The sequence below is a fragment of the Peromyscus leucopus genome, chromosome 1 (genome assembly GCF_004664715.2).
Source record: "Peromyscus leucopus breed LL Stock chromosome 1, UCI_PerLeu_2.1, whole genome shotgun sequence".
Classification (NCBI taxonomy): domain Eukaryota; kingdom Metazoa; phylum Chordata; class Mammalia; order Rodentia; family Cricetidae; genus Peromyscus; species Peromyscus leucopus.
Genome location: NC_051063.1, coordinates 76,885,961 through 76,903,657, shown reverse-complemented (window position 1 = coordinate 76,903,657; position 17,697 = coordinate 76,885,961). Strand labels below are relative to the sequence as shown.

Genomic DNA, 17,697 nt, shown 5'->3' with positions numbered 1-17,697 from the left:
TCGGGCCTGTGATGTCTTGTCTCTTTAAGTCAGAGCAAAATGACCTGGTTGGCAGAGAGTTCCACGCCCAGAACTCCCCTTTAAGACAGGGTCTCACTGTGTAACCCTGGCGGTCCTGGAGCTCACGATGTAGACTAGGCTGACCTCAAACTCACAGAGATCCACCTGCCTCTGCTTCCTGAGTGCTGAGATTACAGGTCTATGCCGCCTCATGCAGTTGTGGGAGTGTTTTTAATCTGAATAGTCATTAGAAATGTGCCCTTTATGAAAACCCATTGAGCTGTACCAGGCTACCTACAAGTATAATGTGTACCTTTCAGTACATTTGTTACTTTCAGTAAAAATTTTGAAACATCCGGAGAGATGGCTCAGCAGTTAAGAGCACAGGCTGCTCTTCCAAAAGACCCAGGTTCAATTCCCAGCACCCGCATGGGGGCCTCCAACTTTCCTTCATTCCAGTTCCAGGAGATCTGATGCCCTCTTTGGCTTCCTCAGACTCCAAAAACAATAAACAACAGCAACGACAAACTTTGGTTAAAAAAAAAAAAAAAAGATGTACCCAGAATCTAACCACTTCTGCCTTACCACCTGTCACTCCTCAGGCTGAGCCCTGTCACCTCCCCTCTCCCCTGGTCTCTGTTCCCACCTGGCAGCCCCTTGTACAGTCCCTCCCATCCAAGCATGTCCCTCTACTGTTCAAACATCCCCATGGCTCGCTCCTCATTCAGTGTAAACGGAAGTCCCCAGGTGGACTTCAAATGTTCTGTTCCCTCAGCATCTTCTATGTTCTGCCCACATTCCTCCCTCGGGACCTCACTCTTGTTTTGCCCCACAGGAACCCCTAAAACATTTCCAAGGCTGTTTCATGCCTGCTCTTCAGGCCTCAGCTCAGCAAAGCCTGGCCCTCATTGAAAAAAAAAAAAAAAAAAAAAGTCAGGCTTAGTAAGTAAAAGCACCTTCCAAAGGAGGCTGGCAAGCTGAATTCGATCCTCAGAAGCCACAGTGGAAGGAGAGGACAGTGTCCTCAAAGTCCTCCTCGGGCCTCTTCATGTCTGCACACACGTCACACAGCTCACACAACAGTAATAAGTACAATATTAGAAACCAATGTCCCTCTCCTGATTATCGTCTCTAGAGACCTGTTGCCTACAATTGCTTATTTGTTTATTTATTGACTTGTTGCTCTCTCCCTAATGTCTTCCCAGGGAAGGAAACCCTTACCTGGTTCATTGCTGCCCCCATACATTAAGTATTTGTTGGGTGAATGTAGCAACAACCTTATTTCCAGGCTCTCTCTCTCTCCATTGAGCTATATAATCAGTATTTATTTAATATCTTGGTTAGCAGACAAAAGGGTTTCATTGTAACACACACACACACACACACACACACACACACACACACACACACACACTTTATTCTTAGTCACCCTCTCCTATCCTTTGCCCCCTTTTCAAGGTTTCTTCCCCCCAGAAAAGCCCCCTCTGTTTCCCTATCACACATATCCCAAGACCTTCTCTTGTTCCCTCCCCCCAGCCCTCTTTCCTCCTCCCATAACCCCCTTCTACGTTCATGGCTGTACATACAAATTTAAACTCAGCTTCCTCATATGAGAGAAAACATGCAATATTTGTCTGAATCTGGATTATTTTACTTAACATCATGATCTCAGTTCCCTCCATTTTGCCTGAAAATATTATTATTTCATTCTTTTATAGCTGAATAAAATTTCATTGTGTGTAAGTATCACTTTTTTTTTTTTTTTGTCATTCATCTGTTGGTGGACACATAAGCTGGTTCCAGATCTCCTGGCTATTGTGATTAGTCCTGCAATGTGAATGTGCAGATATCTCTGCAGTATCCCAGCCTTCTTGGTTTTTGTTTGTTTGGTTTGTTTTTTGTTTTGTTTTGTTTTGGTGTGTTTTTGTTGTTGTTGTTTGTTTTTTGGTCTTTTGTTTTGTTTTGAGACAGGGTTTCTCTGTGTAACAGCCCTGGCTGTCCTGGAACTCACTTTGTAGACCAGGCTGGTCTCAAACTTACAGAGATCTGCCTGCCTCTGCCTCTCGAGTGCTGGGTATTAAAGGCATGTGCCACCACCCACCACCTTCTTGGTTTTTTGAGATAGGGTCCAGCCATGCAGCAACCCACCTAGTTTATGTGATGCTGGAGATAACCCCATGCAATGCAAGTATTCTCCCAACTGAGCCCGGCAGCCCAGGCCCCAGCTTTTCATGTTTTGTTTTCACAGAGGGTCTCACTAAATGCTCAGGCTGGACCTGAGCTTTCTTTCTGTCCTCCTGCTTCAGCCTCCTGAGTAATGGGATCTCGTTGATTGTTTTCCATCTGAATATGTGCTGACAAATTATCCTCTCACTCCCATCAGCAAAGTGAGGCTCACCCACCTGGGCAGGAGGAAGGTTGAGTGCAGATGGTCCCCTTAGTTATTCACATCCCTAAATTCAGAACCAATTAGGAGAGAACTGAAAGTGAGCAGGACACAGCACACGCCTTTAATCCCAGCCTCCGAGAAGCAGACAGGGACAGATCTCTGAGTTCTAGATCAGTCTGGTCTACAGAGTGAGTGAGACCCGTCTCATTTAAAAAAGGAAGAAAGCTGGGTGGGTGGTGGTGCCCGCCTTTAATCCCAGCACCGGGGAAGCAGAGCCAGGCGGATCTCTGTGAGTTCGAGGCCAGCCTGGTCTACAAAGTGAGTTCCAGGAAAGACGCAAAGCTACAGAGAAACCTTGTCTTGAAAAACCAAAACCAAAACCAAAAAAAAAAAAAAAAAAAAAAAAAAAAAAGAACTGAGAGTAGAGTTGCTTTTGCCATTAATTCAACAAGCTTGAATGAGCTCATTTCTTCTCACCCACCATTGTAATTTACTTGTTTGTTTGTAGACTGGATCTTGTTATGTAGCCTAGGATGGAATTTGCTGTGTACTCCAAGCCAGCCTCAAACTCACCATCCTCCAGCCTCAGCCTCCCAAGTGCTGGGATTACAGACAGGTACCAACCCCCCAGGGTGATTGACTTCTGTGTTGCTTGCTGCACAAATCTGACAAGGCAGTCACCATCACACTGTAGATGTCAGTTCCCTTCCATCTATCCCAAGTCTCCAAACAGTACAATTAGCACTCTGTGTCTGCACCCATGTATCTATGCAACTGCAGGTGGGAAATTACTGGGCATACAAAAATTGTTTTCCTTGCCTTATTTCCTGAACAATACAACATACCAACTACTTAGACAGTATTGACATTGCATCAACTGTTATAATAATCTAGAGAGGGTTGTTAAGTATAGAGAAAGATGTGCATTGGCGATAGATAGATGGATGATAGATAGATGACAGATAGATGATAGATGATAGAACATCACATTTTATAGATGATAGGTAGATAGATAGATAGATGATAGATAGATAGATAAATGATAGATGAATAGATAGATAGGTAGATATAGATAGATAGATAGATAGATAGATAGATAGATAGATAGATAGATGGATGATAGATAGATAGAATATCACATTTTATATAAGGGAGTTCGGTCTCCACTGAGGAAGTCCTGGAATCAGTCCTCTGTGGACACCAAAAGACAACTGTACCAGCACATAGTGGGGCTCCAATAACCACTCCTCAAATGGCTGGTAAGTAAATCCTTCTTTTTTTAATTCGGAGCTGAGGACTGAACCCAGGGCCTTGTGCTTGCTAGGCAAGCGCTCTACCACTGAGCTAAATCCCCAACCCCGAGTAAATCCTTCTGTGTGTAAGGATGTGCAGGTTCCCAGCAGCTGCATGGGGCACTGAGACTAAGCAGCTGGTGGAGCCTCCTGCCATCCTGCTTCCTGGACCCTGGTGCCCTGAACCCTCACTCACCCAGCAGGCAGTACATGTTCCCTCTTTGGCTGCTTCCTCTGCAGTCTCTGGGTCTTTCCAGGGCACCTGCCCTCCTCTACCTTGGGTAGCTTTATACCTGGGACTGAGCCCTAGAGCCGCCCAGGAGGGAGGGGAGCTGCTCCCCTAGGCAAGGAGGGCAGGCAGCAGACAGGGCCCTGGCAGAGAATGAGACAGAGCCAGCCAGGGCGCAGAATAGAGACTTTTGAGAAAGACCAAGGTGAGGGTATATATTCCAGGCCAACCAGAAGCCCCAGGGCGAGGAAGAGTCGGTGAAGGGGACACTAAGGTGACAACCTAGACCCCCACAGCCCCCAAACTTGACCTTAAACCCTGGTGGTTGGAAAGGAGGGGGCAAGGGCAGGGCGGGGAGAGGATTATGGGGGACAAAGGGGTAGCCCTGCTCCCTGCTGCTCTGCACGTCTTGGGATCCGATTTCCCAGGAGGAGGCCGCCCCCTGCTCCGCCCATGGGGACCCAGGCATTGGGCCCTGGCTTTCAAGGAGTTTGGAAAGGAGCAGGAGGAGTGGTTGGGAACCCCACGACCCACACCCAGGTGTGCCCCCGAATACAGCAGCTTGCCCTGGGCCGGCAATTTCACATGTTCATTTGCTCAAGTACTCGTGGACCGAATGCCGTCCCTACTCCAGGTGCTTAGCACAGAACGTGGGACAGACGGGCCCAAATCCCTCATAGGCATGTCTATATGCACATATCACATACCCAGAGTCCGAGACAGACGAGGACTCATCTGTGCAGATGCACAGCGATCGATACACGAACGCATCCCCAACACTGGAGTCCCACCCCGCTGGAGCACCTACATAGTGCAGATAGATGTCACACATCTGTGCGGCTGTCCGGGATCCTCATCCAGCCACACCTCAGCCTCTTAGGGGTGCCTGTCCCTCTACCCAGTATACACGGACACATGTACAGGTGGCCTCCCGTGCGTTCTCCTGAGACCCTCCTCCTCCCTGGAGATGTGGGGGAGGGCCCCTCCCCCGAGCTTTAGGGGCTTGCCCACCATGGAGTGATGCCATTTCCCTCTGTCAGAGTGTGTCAGCCAGATGCTCGTCCTCACTCCCTTCAGGGTGGGAGGACAGTTCAGCCCACCTCCCCTGGTAGAGAGCAATGTGGACACGAAGTCAAATTCATTCACAGCAGATACAGTACAGCACCTACTGCGAGAGCTACCCCCAGTAGAGAAGATCAAGAGCAACAAGCGGACAAGAGCTAATGTTTCATACAGGTATGATAGCACCTATGTATAACCCCAGGACTAAGGAAGGGGGAAATCTTGATTTTGAGGCTAGTCTGAGCTGTCTCAACATGAAATTGAGTAAAATAAAACAATCCAAGGTTTCCTCAAGTGACAAGTGGCCGAGAAGCCAAAAGGATTCAGGGTGATTAGCTGGGGTGAGGAGTGGGGCAAAATCAGCTAAGGAGCCAAGGTCCAGAGAGGGGTAGTTGCTTACCTGGAATCACACAGCAAAGCGGGGGCAAATCCTAGAGCCTGTCCCCAACTTGGAGTGGGAGTGGGCATCCCAGGCCTGAACTGTAGACTGAGCTAGGAGGGAGGTTGAGGACACAGACAGTTCTGAGTAGGGGGTTTCTAAACATATCTCCAAGGATAGGGGCCGCCGATTTGGCAAGTAGGGCCAGTGATAGGTAGGCGATGATGTCAGGGGATTAGGGAAGGCCCATTGAGTGGGTGCACTGAGGCGTGGGCCAGGGCCAGCGGGGGAATAGAGCGGGGAGGGGGGAGGGAAACAGATACACGATCTGCACTACTCCCAGGTGAAGGTGTACGTGGGCCTCACCCAGGAGGGAAGGCCAGCCCCCACCAGCCTCACCACTGCCCCCATCAAAGGGCTCATTTTCCCCTCAGAGCTGGAGGGTGTAACTCCCACCCCAGGGCCAGCTCTTTTTGTCCAAAGTGACTGTCTTGGTGTTGGGGAAGATCAGCAGCTCAGGCCACCCTGTCCCACCCTGCCCTGTGGGTCTGACTGTCTCTACAGCAGTTCTGGTCTCACCAGAAGCCAATCCCTTGGGGATCCTAGCAGTTTAGGAGTCAGTGCGTTTGAAAGTCCTGCCTGTGTTCATCACTGGCTTGAGAGAGATAATCTCTCTGAGATTTGGTCTTTCCTTTCTTCCTCGTTTGTGGTATTAAGAACAGAACTCACGCCAGGCTTGGCGGCACACGCTTTTAATCCTAGCATTAGGGAGGCAGAGGTAGGATCTCTTGAGTTCGAGGCCAGCCTGGTCTTTTATTGTTTTGTTTTGTTTTTCGAGACAGGCTTTCTCCTCTTTGTAGCTTTGCACCTTTCCTGGATCTCGCTCTGTAGACCAGGCTGGCCTCAAACTCACAAAGACGCCTGCCTCTGCCTCTGCCTCTGCCTCTGCCTCTGCCTCCCGAGTGCTGGGATTAAAGTCGTGCGCCACCACCGCCCACAGCCTGTTCTTGATAGTGAGTTTTATTTGCAACACAGAAAGACACTGCCCAAAAGAGAGAGAGGAAAGAGTTGAACCCAGGCCCTTTCCTGTGCTAGTCAAATGCTCCTTTACAAGTTACATTCCTGGCACTCCACTTGGTTTGTTTTGTTTTTAAAGACATTTTTATTGTTTGTGTACATGTACATATGTGTACGCATGGGTGTAGGTGCCTGTGGAGGCCAGCAGATGGCGTGAGTTCTCCTGTAGCTAAAGTTGCAGGTGGTTGTGAGCTGGCTCTCCAGCCTTCCTTAGATTTTGTGTTTTGCTTTGTTTTGTTTTTAAAGACAGGGACTCACCCTATAATTTAGACTAGTCTCAGTCTCCAGCTCAACCGTTCCCTGCCATAGACTCTCCAGGGCTGGGATTACAGGTGTGGTTTATGCAGTGCTACAGACTGAACCAGAACTTTTCGAACACTAGATAGACACTCTACAAATTGTGTAACCCCAGCATCTCATGAAAGTTGTCCTCTGACTCCCACTTACATGTGCATTCAAGCACAGAACACACACACACACACACACACACACACACACACACACACACACACACACACGAGACACACAGAGAGAGAATTCTGGTGATTATTTGACTTTTTCTTTTCTTTTTTTTTCCCCCTTCAAGACAGCATTTCTCTGTGTAGCCGTGGCTGTCCTGGAATTTGCTTTGTAGACCAGGCTGGCCTAGAACTCACAGAGATCCTCCTGCCTCTGCCTGAGTGCTGGGATTAAAGGTGTGCGCCACCACCGCCTCATCTATTTGACTGTTCTTAATGTGGACATCGGCTTGGGCCCTACGCACACTAGGTGAAGCCAAAGTTGGCATTGTGCACCTCCTCCTGAGAGAGCAGCCCGTTCAGCTCACCGAGGTCAGGCACATCATTCATGATGATGGATGGCCTGCTCCTCCACATCCCTCCTAAGAATCTGCAGGGTCCTTCGGTCCTTCTGGGCCTGGAAAAGTGGCATGAGCGTGATCGGGTCTCCAAATCCTCAGTCTGCAGGATCTGTGCTCACGGTTCTACTTCACTATTCTCCCGTAGTCAAAGAGCAAAGCCCCGATGCCCGCAGCGAACACGCTGTAGCCCAACAGTCCCCAGCAGGAGCAGGTGGGGCAGGTTCCTCTTACAGTCAAAGGGACCTAATGGGGGCATGTCCTGCTTCACCTTCAATGCTACGGCTGTACTTAACAAATTAAATGTTTTTAAATGATAATCTCCTACATAGAATTTTTGTTTGTTTGTTTTTTGAGACAAGGTAGCCCTGTCTGTCCTGGAACTCACACTGTAGCCCAGGCTGGCCTGGAACTCACAGAAATCCACCTGCCTCTGCCTCCCGAGTGCTGGGATTACAGACTGTTGGCAGAAGTTCTCAGGTCCCTGTAGCTGCTTCCACATTACCACACAGAGGCTTATATTAACTATGAATGCTCGGCCAGTATCTCAGGCTTGTTACTAACCAGCTCTTACAACTTGGCCCACTTCTATTAATCTATGTACTGCCCCAAGGCTCGTGGCTTTTACCTCTATCCCATTTTGTGCGTCCAACTCGTTCTCCATCTGGCTGGACTCCTCTGACTCTGCCCTTCCTCATCCCATCATTCTCAGTTTGCCTTTCCTGCCTAACTTTTTCCTGTTCAGTTATTGGCCAGTCATCTTGTTTACTAAACCAATCATAGCAACATATAGTCACACAGTGTACAGAAGGATTATTCCGCAGCAAAAAGCATGTGCAGCTACCACCCAGCTCCACCCAGACTTTTATGTGGGTGCTGGAGATCAGACTCAGGTCCTTGTGCTGGTGTGGAAAACATTTTACCAACTGAGTCGTCGTCTCAGTTCCCCTAGTGATGAAGACGTAATGTCCCACCATACCTTCCTTCTGAGCCTAGTCACTGTCCCAGTCACAGATGTGTTCCTCAGAGATCTGATGGCCACTCGTCCCCCAACACACCCAAGCCCAATCCTAGCATCATCCGGAAACCGCATCGTGAGTTCCAATCCTGTTCCTGACTATAAATAACTCTTTGTGCCTGGCTAAGATGGGAGCCTGGTGACAGGTTTCAGAAACGAGCAAGGCCGTAGAAAAAGCAAGGCTATTGGTGGCTGCTGACACACTACAGCTCAGGGGACACCGAGGGTCTCTTGTCTCCTCCTACTACCCTGTACCTTTCTTTCTGTGACCCCCGGTGCCCCCAGAACATGTCTCCATCCTTTAGCCTGGCTTTCAAGACCTCCTGTCTCTAAGTCCCAGCTTTGCCTTTCACTCTCCCCACCTGTCCCCCTGCCACACACCTTCATGGTTTCAGAGGACACCACACCCTTGCCCTCCAGCACATCCTTCTGATTCAGCCTTTCTCACACCTGAACCTCCTCTTGAGTTCTGCCTCTTCTGAGGAGCTTTCCAAACTTTAACCTGGCTAAATTCTGTAGCTCCTTTGGACTCTCGGGTCCTTGTGGCTCCCGGTCTATTGACTGATCACCCTTCCTCATCTTCATGTCTCTCAATCCTTATCCTCTGCCATACATTTTTTTGTTTTGTTTTGTTTTTCGAGACAGGGTTTCTCTGTGTAGCTTTGTGCCTTTCCTGGAACTCACTCGGTAGCCCAGGCTGGCCTCGAACTCACAAAGATCCACCTGCCTCTGCCTCCCGAGTACTGGGATTAAAGGCGTGCACCACCACTGCCCGGCTTTTTTTTTTTTTTTTTTTTTTAAAGATTTATTTATTTATTATGTATACATTGTTCTGTCTGCATATATCCCTGCAGGCCAGAAGAGAACACCAGATCTCATTACAGATGGTTGTGAGCCACCATATGGGTGCTGGGAATTGAACTCAGGACCTCTGGAAGAACAGCCAGTGTTCTTAGCGTCTGAGCCATCTCTCCGGCCCCCATACATTTGTTTATGCTGCATTTTGTTTAATGATGTAAAGATTCAGCGTTTTATTAGACCAATCAGGCACCTGATTGGTCTAATAAAACGCTGAATGGTCAATAGCTAGGCAGCAGAGGGATATATAAGTGGGGCTGGCAGGCAGAGAGAATGAACAGGAGGAGAAATCTACGCTCGAGAGGGGAGAACGGGAGAGGAAGTTACAAGTGCAGTGGAATCATCCTGCTGTTCACTGTGAAGATGTGTTGCTCTCCTTGTTAATAAAAAGCTGATTGGCCAATAGCTAAGCAGGATTTTCAAGGCAGAGGGAATGCTGGGAAGAAGGAGGGGCAGAGTCAGGGAGTGGAAGGAACCTCGAGCTTGACCAGGAAGAAGCAACATGGGAAGTCAATAGATGATGTAAATGAGCCTCAGGGCAGCACATAGATTAATAGAAATGGGTCAATTTAAGTTATAAGGGCAAGCTAAAAACAAGCCTCAGCTATCAGCTGAGCCTTTATAGTTAATATTAAGTCTCTGTGTGGTTATTTGGGGAGCAGCTGGTGGGACAGAAAAGTCTGCCTACAGTAAGAGCTAATGGGACAAGCATAAGACAAGGCCGAGCATTCGCAACTAATACTAAGTCCCTGTGTCATGATTTGGGAGCTGGTTCGTGGCCCAAGAGAAAGCCAGCTACATCACTCCATCTATCAATTCCATGATCACTTACAGCACCTTTGGAGATGTTGGGAGATGGTGGTGAATAAGTCCAGAAGACTCCATCCCCTGGTTGCACGACGCTGCGCTCCACCTCATCCCATCTTGTCATTCACTAACATTCCCTGAGTTTGTACAGAAGACCTAGAATTGTCCCAAGTTCTTCCTGTATATTGACTCCTGTTTTCTTTATAAAATCCCTTGAGGGCTGGAGAAAGCCAGGATTCAGGTCCCAGCCCCACATGGTGGCTTACAACTCTCTGTAACACCAGTTCTAGCATATTCTGTGCCCTCTTCTGATCTCTGAGGGCACAGGGCACACACATGGTACACAGACATACATGTAGGCAAAACATTCATACTCATAAAATTTAAAAAAATCTTTTTTTTTTTTTTTGAGACAGAGTCTCTCTGTGTAGTTTTGGTGCCTGTCCTGGAACTCACTCCATATACCAGGCTGGCCTCGAACTCACAGAGATCCACCTGGCTCTGCTTCCCAAGTGTTGGGATTAAAGGCGTGAGCCACCCCTGCCCAGCAAAAATCTTTAAAAAATAATAATAATAAAAAAACTTGAGCAGGGTAATAAGTATGTTTCTTGTCAGATAGGGAATCGAGGCACAGCAAGGTAAAGCAATTAGTTCAGCATCACACAGCTAGCTGGTGACAGTGTTAGGATTTGAACCCAGGGTCCAGAGCTGAATCTCTGTACCATTACCACTGTCTTTAGCCTTCCTGTTCTTCTAGGCCTTTTCACAGCCTTTGTTGCCCTGGGTAACCCTGATTTAAGGTATCCCAGACCAAGCCTTCACCCCTATTTCTCAGAAAAGACATAGAAGGAAAAATTCTGTATTTTACCCTTCGTTATTGCCAATTGCTTTATATAGCTATTTATTTAACTGCGTAACAATCCTGAGGAAATTTGTGTCTTCTCTTTTTATTTTTTAAATTAAGACAGTGTCTCTCTACATAGCCCTGGCTGTCCTGGAACTCACTATGTAGACCAACTGGGCCTCGAACTCGGAAATTTGCCTGACTCTGCCTCCGGGGTGCTGGGATTAAAAGTGTGCACCACCATGCCCATCTGAGATTTGTGCCTTTAATCCCAAACAATTTTTGCTTGTTAACTGCTTTTGGTGAGGAGGAACGTTAAACTGGGATTTGAACCCAGGACCTTGCTCATGCTAGGCAAATCCTCTACCTTAAAGCTATGACCCCACTCTGGTTTGAGACAGTGTCTTGCTATGCAGCTCAGGCTCGCCTCAAATTTGTGAGCCTTCTGCCTTCCTTTACTATTCTGGATGCCAGAATTACAGGAAGTACAGATGCCTGTACACTTTTTTTATTTTTATTTTTTTTATTTTTTTATTTTTATTTTTATTTTTTTTTTTGAGAAAGGGTTTCTCTGTATAGCCTTGGCTGTCCTGGAACTTGATCTGTAGACCAGGCTGGCCTCAAACTCACAGAGATCCACCTGCCTCTGCCTCCCAATTTCTGGCATTAAAGGTGCCACTACATATTTAATGTAGTACTAGGCATGGAAGTGGGGGCCTTGTGCATGCTTGGCAAGAGTTCCCGGGTGGAACCTCACGGGCTCTTCACTGTTGGATTCCAGGTAAGCGCGCTGTTGAACACCTCTGTGCATTTTCCCCACTCTTAGAGATGAGGTTCAGAGAACTTGACGATTTGCCTCAATCACTTGGAGGATGAGTTGCAGAGAACTTGAATGAAGAACTGGCTCCAGGGATGTGGCTACACCCCATTATTTTGAGATGTAGATCTTTGCCGTCCCATTATTTGCATCAAGATCTGTCCCCAGGGTGGGGTCACGTGACCGATAATATGATGAGGAAATGGGGGCCACAGATCTGGCAGTGGATAGCACATTTCCTAACCTAGCCCCAGCACGGCCTTTGGAGAACTTTGGGACCTGACCAAGCTTTGCCGCTGCTTCGTGAACAGCCCTGGGCATGATAAGCCCTAGGTTTGGAGGATAGAGATGAACGGGAGACAAGGCTATGTTGGTTTGAAAATTTGGAGATGGTAGGGTGAGACCTGTTAGCCTTGTCTAACGGTCATCAGTCACAAACTGAATGGCCATCATGTGACCTGCGCATCCCAAAGCGGTGACATACGAACAGAATCAAATCAAATGAGTAGGTTTAACAAGCAACAGACGTTGCCCTCAAAGTATGTGAAAGGACTCCAGCATGAGGACCAAGTTAGATGTCCAGGGAGGGAGAATGCTTACAGGGCCCTGGGTTCCAAAAAACACAACACACACCAAGCAGAGGACTGTGTGATAAATATTAACTAAATCAATGGAAGAACAGAAAGGGCAGAACAGACTCAGGTACATAAACACTTGAGATGGGATAAAACTGACACTTTAATCCCGGCACTGGGGAGGCAGAGGCAGGTTTCTGTGAGTTTGAGAACAGCCTGGCAACACAGTGAGTTCTAGGACAGCCCGAGCTACAAAATAGGGAGACCTTGTCTTATAAAACCAAAAGAAGCCGGGCGGTGGTGGCGCACGCCTTTAATCCCAGCACTCGGGAGGCAGAGGCAGGCGGATCTCTGTGAGTTCGAGGCCAGCCTGGGCTACCAAGTGAGTTCCAGGAAAGGCGCAAAGCTACACAGAGAAACCTTGTCTCGAAAAACCAAAAAAAAAAAAAAAAAAAAAAAAAAAAAAACCAAAAGAAAAAAGAAATAGAAAAAGACAGAAGAGAAGAAAAAGTGAGAGCTGGAAAGATAGCTCAGAGGTTAAGAGCACTGGCTGCTCTTCCAGAGGTCCTGAGTTCAATTCCCAGCAACCACATGGTGGCTCACAGCCATCTGTAATGAGATCTGGTGCCCTCTTCTGGCCTGTAAGCATGCGTGTAGGCAGAACACTGTATCCATAATAAATAAATAAATCTTAAAAAAAAGGAAAAGTGAAAGTTGTACCCTTTTGCGTATATAGAAACTCATAGTGGTTGTCTCCATTAGATTTTTAGGTGCAGTAACTTCCTAGTCACTTTGGTGGTCTCATGAGCACCATACAAAGAAAGATCTTACACATACTGGCAAGGGTGATAGGTCCTGGGCATCACCAGTGATGGGACTACATTTAGTGCCCAGGTAAGCAAGCCAGTGGGGCATTTCCAAATACCAGGCTGAGTTTTATTTGTGAGTAGTAAGTGCAACTGGCCCTTCATCTTTGTGGGTTCTACATCCATGACTTGAGATTTAAAAAAAAAAAAATCAGAATAAAAACACTGTATTGGTAGTGCTTATATATGAAAGTCTCAAAAATTTAAAAATTTAAATAAAACATCCGGGTTGGGGATTTAGCTCAATGGTAGAGTGCTTGCCTAGCAAGCACAAGGCCCTGGGTTCGATCCTCAGCTCCAAAAAATAAATAAATAAATAAATAAATAAACAAATAAATAAATAAATAAAACATCATATACTGGAATAAAATCAAAAACAACAAAATAACACTGCAGCTGTACCAAATACGCATAGACAGACACTTTCTGTCATTATTCATAGGTGATATTGTGCAGCGACTATTTACATAAAATTTACACTCTATCAGACATTACCAGCAACACAGATGATTGGAGCAGGGAGCGGGGTGTTCACAGGCTGTAGACACATGGACCAGGGTTCAGTTCCCAGCACTCACATCGGGTGGCTGTCAGCATAATCCCAGTTCCATGGGATGTGGTGCTCTCTGCCATCCGTGGGCAGCTGCATGCACATAAATTCACACCAACACACACAGATACACATACATTTAAAATTTTGTTCTTAAAACAGGACTGTAGGTAGCTCAGAGGTAAAGCATTTGACCAGCAGGTATGAATCCCCAAATTCAATCCCCAGTAACCACACACACACACACACACACACACACACACACACACACACACACACACACACACACTACACACTTCAGAGAATCAGGGCTTGGGCAGTAGCCCAGCTGATAAAATGCTTATCAAGCATATACAAGATCCTGGATTTGATCCCCAGCACTGTATAAAATCTGGCATGGTGGCACTCACCTGTCATCCTAGCAGGAGAAAATCAGAAGATCAAAGTCGTCCTCAACTACTTAATGAATTGAAGGCAAACCTAAAAACAGAAGACCCCCATCTCCATGAAAAAGAATAAGAGCCAGGCATGGTGGCACATGCCTTTAAACCCAGCAGTCCCACTTAGGAGGCAGAGGCAGGTAGATCTCTGTGAGTTCGAGGCCAGCCTGGTCTACAAAGTGAGTTCCAGTACAGCCAGGGCTGCACAGAGAAATCTGTTCCAAAAAAATTTCTATTACAAAGCCACACTGCCAGCCTCTACTTCCGTGTGTGTGTGTGTGTGTGTGTGTGTGTGTGTGTGTGTGTGTGTACTTGTGTGATATCTGTTCTGTCTCTTTTCTGGTTTGTTGTTGTTTTTTGAGGAGAAGGTCTAACTGTGCAGCTCAAGCTGGCCTCAGTGCTTGCTTGTTTCCCGATACTTCTGGGAAATTTTCTGTATATTTGATTACTTGGGTATAGGTTCTTTTTTTTTTTTTTTTTTTTTTTTTTTTTTTTTTTTTGCAGTTTGTTTTTTGTCATTTTGAAACAAATGATACAAGATCATCTACATTGTTCTGTACATTATTATTATTAGTAGTAGTAGTAGTATTGTTTTTTGAGACAAGGTTTCTCTGTGTAGCTTTGGAGCCTTACCTGGAACTCACTCTGTAGCCCAAGATGGCTTTGAACTCACAGAGATCTGCCTGCCTCTACCTCCCGAGTGCTGGGATTAAAGACATGTGCCACCACCGCCCAGCTACATTATTTTATTTTTTTCACCCAATCTTTTTGCTCAAAATCATCGCACACTAGTTTTCTGACTATAATTATTGTCACATATTGTGGTAATATTGTGTTCCCAAAATATTGTGTACCCTAATAAACTTATCTGGGGTCAGAGAACAGAACAGCCACTAGATACAGAGGCCAGAAAATGGTGGCACACACACCTTTAATCCTATCACTTGGGAGGCAGAGCTCCATCCGGATCTCTGTGAGTTCAAAGCCACACTGGAAACAGCCAGGCATAGTGACTCACACCTTTAATCCCAGGAAGTGATGGCAGAAAACAGAAAGGCATATAAGGCGTGAGGACCAGGAACTAGAGCTGGTTAAGCTTTCAGGCTTCTGAGCAACAGCTCAGCTGAGATTCATTCTGGATGAGGACTGAAAAGCTTTCAGTCTGAGGAAACAGGATCAGCTGAGGAACTGGTGAGGTGAGGAAGCTGTGGCTTGTTCTGCTTCTCTGATCTTCCAGCATTCACCCCAGTACCTGGCTCCAGGTTTGTTTTTATTAATAAGACCTTTTAAGATTCGTGCTACAAAGCCGGGCGTTGGTGGCGCACGCCTTTAATCCCAGCACTCGGGAGGCAGAGCCAGGCGGATCTCTGTGAGTTCGAGGCCAGCCTGGGCTACCAAGTGAGCTCCAGGAAAGGCGCAAAGCTACACAGAGAAACCCTGTCTCGAAAAACCAAAAAAAAAAAAAAAAAAAAAAAGATTCGTGCTACAACATATCTTACAGGAAAGTAGAAAGGCTGGGATGGAGTTTGATGATGGGATGCTTGTTGAACTCCCTGGGTTTGATCTCTAGCATGACAAAAAGACTTTTAAAAGGGCTCCGGAGATGGCTTCTTGGTAGCGAGCTTGATGTGACATGTGAAGGAGCTCTGGGTTTTATCCCCAGGACTAGAAAAAAAACTTGGTATCACATGCCTGTATTACCAGCATTCAGGAGGCTGAGGCAGGAGGATCATGAGTTTGAAACCAGTCTGGGCTTCATTGTGAAACCCTTTCTCAAAGAAAAGAGGAAGAGAGAAGACTTACTGCATCACAGGCCATGATAGCAGGAAACATACTTGTAATCCCATCAGCTGCCCAGAGAGAACACTCGTTTGTCAGCCTGGGTGTCGGAGTTACTTTCCTATTGTTGTGATAAAACGCTGTGACCAACACAACTTACAAAGGAGAGAGTTTATGGTCTCAGAGGGCTAGAGTCCATGGTAGCTGCGCCGAGGCAGGGCAGCAGGAGAGCTCACATCCTGATCCCCAAGCAGGAGGCTAAGAGCAAACACTGGGGATGGTGGGAGTCTTGAAACCTCAAGCCTGCTCCCAATGACACATCTCTTCCCCAGTGAGTCACCGTCTTCAACAAGTCCACCATTCTCATTGAAATCTTCAAATCACTGGCCCGTTAGAACAGATTCCAGACCAGTCTAGGCAAACTGCTGTTAAATCACGGTTTGTTTTGTTTTCTTCATTTTGTTTATTTATTTGTTTATTTTGAGATGGGGTCTTTGCTGTGTTACTCAGGCTGGTTTTAAATTTTTGAGCTCAGGGGATGCTTCTACCTCAGCCTCCTTGACTTAACTCATGGGTTGTTTTGTTTATTTTTTAAAGATTTATTTATTATATATACAGTGTTCTGTCTGCATGTACGCCTCTTCATACCAGAAGAGGGCGCCAGATCTCATTAGAGATGGTTGTGAGCAACCACGTGGTTGCTGGGGATTGAACTCAGGAACTCTGAAAGACTAGCCAGTACTCTTAACCTCTGAGCCATCTCTCCAGCTCTTAACTCAGGTTTTAGCTATACAAGTAGTAATCTACTGGTGGTAAAATTTTCACTCATGAAGTGAAAAGGTAAGTGTTTTTTGTTTGTTTTTTTCTTCTTTCCTTCCCTTTTCCCTTTCCAGGGGTCGGGGCGGAGCTCAGGGTTTTACTCCTGGTAGTCCAGGACTCTCCCACGGCTAAGGCTGAGCCACACCCGACGTTTCCTGGGTTTTCCTTTGCAGTCTCCTGTCTGCCTGTCGGTTAGGGTGCAGAAACACTGCTCAGCACTGAGGGACTATACAGGAGTGGTAGTGGGTGTGGTGGTACACACCTTCAAGTTCCGGCACTCGGGGGGCAGAGGCAGAAGGATCTCCATGGCTCTGAGGCTGGCCTGGTCTACAGGCAAGTTCTAGGTCACCTGAAGCTACACACGGAGACGCCATCACAAAGAAGAGAAAGGGGAGGGGGAGTGATGGTTCTTTTCCTCAGTAATCTTATTCCTGTTGTCAGAGCTAACAGAACGAGGACTGCAGTGCTTACGTGTAAAGATCATGGTAAATGAGGGGGGTGGAGTGCTCTTTGTTTTTGAAACCTGAATTCCAGTATTTGAGATCTCTCTCCCTCTTTCCTTCTGCATCTCTGTGTTGCACGTCCATATAGGTGCCCTCAGGCCAGAAGTGTCAGATCCACTGGAGTTGGATTTACAGACAGTTATGAACTGCCTCATGTGGGTGCTGGAAAGACCAGGCTGGCCTCGAACTCACAGAGATCCGCCTGCCTCTGCCTCCTGAGTGCTGGCATTAAAGTTGTGTGCCACCACTGCCTGACTTAAAATATTTTTAATTTCTCCCTCCATGTAAGACTTTTTTTTTTGGAGACAGGGTTTCTCTGTGTAGTTTTGGTTCTTGTCCTGGAACTCGCTCTGTGGACCAGGCTGGCCTCGAACTCACAGAGATCTGCCTGCCTCTGCCTCCCGAGTGCTGGGATTAAAGGTGTGTGCCACCACCGCCTGGCTCCATGTAAGACTTTTATGCAAGTTGCTTTTTTTTTCTCCCTACCCTGTAAAACCTTTTTTTACACAAAGGCCGCTACTCTAGTCCAGGAATTCG

At 46.9% G+C, this 17,697-nt stretch overlaps 1 pseudogene; it reads right to left on the bottom strand.

Moving 5' to 3' along the window:
• Positions 1-7,192: 7,192 nt before the first annotated feature.
• Positions 7,193-14,036, bottom strand: LOC114704422 (annotated as a pseudogene).
• Positions 14,037-17,697: the final 3,661 nt, after the last annotated feature.